Source organism: Sorex araneus, chromosome 5 (genome assembly GCF_027595985.1).
Source record: "Sorex araneus isolate mSorAra2 chromosome 5, mSorAra2.pri, whole genome shotgun sequence".
In the NCBI taxonomy this organism is placed as follows: Eukaryota; Metazoa; Chordata; class Mammalia; order Eulipotyphla; family Soricidae; genus Sorex; species Sorex araneus.
In genome coordinates, this window is record NC_073306.1 from 172,835,856 (window position 1) to 172,841,855 (window position 6,000).

The 6,000-nt window shown below is 47.1% G+C and overlaps 1 pseudogene; it reads left to right on the forward strand.

Moving 5' to 3' along the window:
* Positions 1–4,144: 4,144 nt before the first annotated feature.
* LOC129405171 (U2 spliceosomal RNA) lies at positions 4,145–4,220 on the forward strand (annotated as a pseudogene).
* Positions 4,221–6,000: the final 1,780 nt, after the last annotated feature.

The window sequence follows — 6,000 nt, forward strand, 5'->3', positions numbered from 1 at the left end:
TTCCCCTCTCCCAATTTTATTTTATTAAAGCACCATGAATTTTTTTAAATTATTTTTATTTAGTTTTATTTTTTGCTTTTTGGGTCACATCCGGTGATACACAGGGGTTACTCCTGGCTCTGCACTCCTGAGTAAGTCCTGACTGCATATAGCTCGGAGGACCACATGGGATGCTGGGGATTGAACCTGGGTTGGCTGTGTGGAAGGCAAACGCCCTACCCACTGTGCTATTGCTCCAGCCCCAGCACCACGAGTTACAAAGTTGTTCACAGTTGTGTTTTTTTACATACACTGTTCCATCACTGACCCTGCCACCAGTGTCAACGTCCCTGCACCCATGTACCCAGATTCCCTCTCCTTCCCCCTACCATAGCTCCAGCCTACCATCTTGACAGTCACACTTTTAATTGGATTATTAAAGTTTGGGTCTCATGATTTCAGTGTTGTTGACTTTGTGGTTTGGATATTGAGGTCTTTCATCCTTAACACCACCGATGTGCCTCAGTCTACTTGACCCATGTCCCTGTTGCTTCTCATCTATCTCTTCTCCCTTTCCCCTTCCCTCTGAGATTATTATTATTATTATTATTATTATTATTATTATTATTTTGCTTTTTGGGCCACACCCGACAATGCACAGGGGTCACTCCTGGCTCTGCACTCAGGAATTACTCCTGGCGGTGCTCGGGGACCATGTGGGATATTGGGAATTGAACCCAGGTTGGACAGGTGCAAGGCAAATGCCCTACCCACTATGCTATCGGTCTAGCCCGCTGAGATTATTCTTAATTCCAGCAGTGGCCATGGGGTCATTCTGGCAGCATTGGCTTTTAGCTTCTCAAATTTCTTCTGCTTCTCCTACTGTTTCCTCCTGTTTCTGGCTCATCTTCCTCATCTATCTCCTAGGTCTGCTTCTTGGCCTGTTCAGGGCCTTTATCTTGCCATCTCTGAGGCTCAGCATAGCACCTGCTATTCCTTGCACAGGAAGCAGAGCCTATGCGCATCCCTTTATTTGGGGGGGGGGGAACACAACCCCCAGTGATACTTAGGGCTTACTTCTGGCTCTGTCCTCAGGGATCACTCCTGGTGGGCTTGGGTGAGACCGTGTAGGGTGCTGGGGATCGAAACCTAGTCAATCGTGTGCAAGGCAAAAGCCCTACCCCCTATACTATCTCTGAAGCCTTATCTTGCCATGCTTTGTAAACAGATTTTATTTAGAGGTTTCTGAGGGAAGGAGGAAGGGATAAGTGGGAGAGAGAATAGTAAGAATAACACGCTCAAGAGAGAATGCAGGCTTCTCCAAGGGTGGAGAGAGCTCTACACACATCCTAGCACTGGACACGAAAGCATGAAAGTACACATCTCAAGGGGGGAGATGCGGGCGACACATGTGCTTGGGCACCACATGTACTCGGCCACGTGGGCACAAACAGCACATGGGCTCAGGCAGCATATACGCCTCGCCATGCTTTTGACGTAGAATTTCTCACCTGTTGTGTTTGTAGTGGGCCTGGGTGTCCTACCCTATCAGCAGTATTTTCCCCCACTCCTTTCTCTATTTTCCCCCTGTTGGCCCCAATCTATCTGTTTTTAAGCTGCTGGGTGTGTTTGCAGCCTCCAACAATGGACAGCTGCTTCCAGAGGTAGTTTCTGAGAAAGAGGTTTCTCACCTCATTCACTGTGAGTTTCAGAGTTAAAGATGTGGGGACATGTGAGGGACTTGAGTGTTCAGTGGCCGAGAGCCATTCCCCTGGCCAGTCAATGGTGACACATGGATGAAGGACTAGGGAACAGAGAAACAGGGACTGGGTCCCAAGCTGGTTGGTAGTCAGTTTATTTCTCACACCTCCCAATGTAGTCTGATCTCTCCCTTACAGCACAATCGAAGTTGTGGTGTTGGTCGTAGTTCCAGTCATCCTAGTTCCCTCATCCCCATCCTCATCCTCCTTATCTTCCTAGTCCTCGTCTAGTCCTTCTCTTTCTATTCTTCCTCTAGTCCTCAAGGTCCTCTACCCCTTCTTCCCCTTACAGAATAGTCATAGAGAAATCATGAAGGGTGGGGGTACCCTTCATGTGGGGCTGAACATTGTCATAACAAAAAACAGGCAAGGCCACTCCTTCAGGGGGTTAACTCAAGGACAAAATCTCATCTGAGGGTTCAGCACTCCAGATTACTAGGAGATCCGCTCAAGGGCGGGATTCCATCAGGGTGCATTGCTTTCTCCTTTCTTCAGCTAGTAATCCATTAAAAAAATCATAGTAAATGTACTTCTTATAATATTTCTATTGTTTAAATGGATTTCTAGCTAAGGAAAGGAGAAAACAATACACCCTAATGGAATCCCACCCTTGAGCGGATCTCCTAGTAATCTGGACTGCTGAACTTTCAGGTGAGATTTTGTCCTTAAATTAATCCCCTGAAGGAGTGGCTTTACTGTTTGTTGTTCTTAATGATAGGTCTCATTCCCCTGACCCTGAAAGAGCCTCCAATCATTGGGAAAGACGAGTAAGGAGAAGCTGCTAAAAGCTCAGGGCTGGGAGGAATAGAGACCTTACTGGTGCCCACTCAAGTAAATTGATGAACAACAGGATGAGAGTGATACAGTGATACAGTGAATATTTCTAGTCATTTTGTATGAACACAATAAGAGATTTATTAAGCTTAAAGGTTGGCTCTTCTGGGGACATCCTAGACTTCAATCCTCAGGCCAGGTTAGTCTTTCCTAAACCCAGCAAGGTCCTTATTCAGTTACTTCTCTTTGGGTCATGACAGGTTTTGTTCCATGATAATGCTCTTATTTTATTATACTTAAGGTGCTTAGCTTGTCCTCTTTTGATTCCAGGATTGCTTACTGCTTGCCCTGGGTCCATCCAGTCCCTTCATCGGGATCCTGCTTTTGGAGAGCTAGGAACTAAGGGCAACTGAGGCTTAAATCAAGTAAATATGGATGAATGCCCAAGAGTAAATATTATTTGGAGTCAATTAACTCTCATATTACAAAGGCAGAGCATCAACTGTCTTCCTGTGTCTTTACAAAAAGGACATTGCTAAATAAACCATGCAAATGGTATAAAGGAAAGAAAAAAGCAATATAATATTATTAGTGCTTGATGGAATCTCGTGTTTCTCAGGGGCACTGTTGTGGGAGTAACTCAACAAGCCCAAGCTCCCTTCCGGAGGAGCAAGGACAACCCAGTGTTATCCAACACTTCACTCCATCTCTGTCCAGGCTCCTTCAGACCAGAAGGAAGTGTTACTTTTTAGTGCATTGGCCACTTCTAAGCATTTTAGGGCCTCTTTTTTCTCCCTCTTCTAGGTGAATGTCTTCCTAGTTAACAACAGTTTACATGGAAGCTTTTCTCTTCAGATAACTGGTGGGGCTTCTTTCTTACTACTGAGACACATCTGAGATATTTCTCCACTGACGGTCAATTACCAACGATGGGTTACTGGGTGGCATGCGAGGAATGTCTTTCTCATGGGTGCTGTCTCCTGCCAACTAATGCAGAATCATTTCCAGATGAAGTTTCTAGAGCTAATGTGATCAGAAGACATAAAAGAGCAAGGTAGAAATAGAATGCTTCTATTTTATGAATATTTTAGGATATTCTATTCTATGTGCCTAAGGCTAGAGAGATAGTACAGTAGGTAAGACACTTGCCATACTTGCAGCCAATCGGGGGATGATCCCTAGCACCCAGGTACTGCCAGGAGTGAAACCTGAACACAAAGCCAGGAATAAGCACTGGGCACCACCGGGTATGCCCTCCTACCAAACAAACAAAAAAGAGTGGTTAAGTATTCAACTTGGGATGCTACAAAGAGCTCTGCTGTAGTCTTTGTATATGTGCTATGCTCATGTACTTGTATCAGTCTAAAACATAATCAGAAATATAGCACTGTAGCACTGTCATTGTCATCCTGTTGTTCATCGATTTGCTCGAGCGAGAACCAGTAACGTCTCCATTGTGAGACTTGTTATTACTGTGTTTGGCATATTGAATATGCCACAGGTAGCTTGCCAGGCTCTGCCGTGTGGGCGGGATACTCTCGGTAGCTTGCTGTGCTCTCCAAGAGGGATGGAGGAATCAAACTCGGGTTGGCAGAGTGCAAGGCAAATGTCCTACCCGTGCTATCGCTCCAATCACTTCTTGGCCTTTTGGCTAAGATCAAGTGTAGTATTGGAAGTATAATAGAAATCAAATATGAAGTAATCTATAATAGGGGGAGGGTAAGAACAGAAGTAAGCATTATAAAAATAAAATAAAAACTTGAAAGAACACCAGGGATCAAGTCCAAGATTTCGGTTCAAATCCCAAATCTACAGCTCACTACCAGTTGACCAGGGTGAAAATGCTTCTCTCTCTTGGCTTCAGTCTCATTAATAAGGTGCTACTGAATATAAATCACAGCTGCTGGAACCCCTTGTCAAGCTCCTGGCCAATAATAAATGACCAGAAAGTGGGAGCTGAAAGAGCACTGCCATAGCTAACACTACGAGGACCGGGACTTTGGGAAACTAATAAGGTTCCTAAACTTTGTAACTCCCCCTTCGCTTGGATATTTTTCCTCTCTCCCTCTTTCTGTGTCTTGAGTTCTCAGAAAGCCAATGTTGAAGGGAGCAAGGGCTTGCGTTTGTCTTTGGGAAAGGCTGGAAGGAGGGGATAGAGCAGATGGGAGAAGTTTTAAGAGCGGAAACTGTTTCTGGAGCAGAGTTTCTGGAGCTTGTGACAAGAAAGGAAAGTCCCTGACCTGGATTTCACAAATGTAAATGGAACCGAAGAGACGACTTCGAGGGCTGGAGCGCACATCTTGTGTGGTTGAGGCCCAGAGTTCAATCCCCTGCATTCCCAGGCCTCCTAGAGGGAGAAGAAGGCTATAAGATATCTCAGCCCGTGCTCCTGAGAGCTTGCTTTTAAGTCTCTGGATGCTGGCCATTGATGGGGTTACACGGCCCTGGGTGCAGTCCCTGGGTGTGACCACCTAGCTACTGGAAAATGGGAAATCTGGGCAGAAGAGGCCCAGTCCCGATCCGAGCAGGCTTGGAGGTCTCAGCCCCGGGTCCCACACACCTGGGTTCCGCTGCCAGTACCTTCATGTGTGAGGCTCGTCCGAATGTGTGGAGAGGGGCCATGAGCATGGCTGTGGTTAGGCTCCAGAGGTCTTCGGCCACCAGGGGCTCTGCTCGAGGCGGGGAGGGAAGCTGGAGCCCATCCCCTCCAAGGGGCCCCGGGGAAGACAGCCAGGTGTGCGGGCAAGAGACTCTCTGCATCACTCTCTTCCAGGAGCTTGCTTTTAAGTCTCTGGATGCAAGCCTGCTTGGATTGGGACTGGGACTTCTCCACCCAGGTTTCCCATTTCCCAGTAGCTAGGCAGTTACACCCAGGGACTGCCCCAAAAATTAAAATTAAAAAAAAATCACAGAAGATTGGGAAGGCATCTGTCCATGTTCACCATTTCTTTTTTTTTTTTTTTTTGCTTTTTGGGTCACACCCAGCGATGCACAGGGGTTACTCCTGGCTCATGCACTCAGGAACTACCCCTGGCGGTGCTCAGGGGACCATATGAAATGCTGGGAATCGAACCCAGGTCGGCCGCGTGCAAGGCAAATGCCCTTTCTGCAGTGCTATCGCTCCAGTGCCTACCATGACATTTCAATGCCTAATTGAACCCAACATCTTCCAAGCACTGTGCCATTGGCTACATGTGTGAGCCTGGGCCAGGTCCTGAGCCTCCAACTTGGGCCACACCTGGCTCAGTGCTCAGAGACTCAGTGCTCAGAGTGTGAAGCTGGAAAGCAAACCCAGGGGCCTGTAGGCAGGGCTGAGCTCCAGCCTTTTGAGCCGTCTCCCTGGGCCCTGAGCCTCCAAGCTGAACATGGGTCTGTCCCCCGTGAAAAGCAGCAGTGCTAGGACTGTCGGGCCCAGTCTCCCCCACTGCAGATTAACAGTGATTTGAGCAAGTCTAACAGTTGACTTGCAAGTATTTTCCCAGTCCAG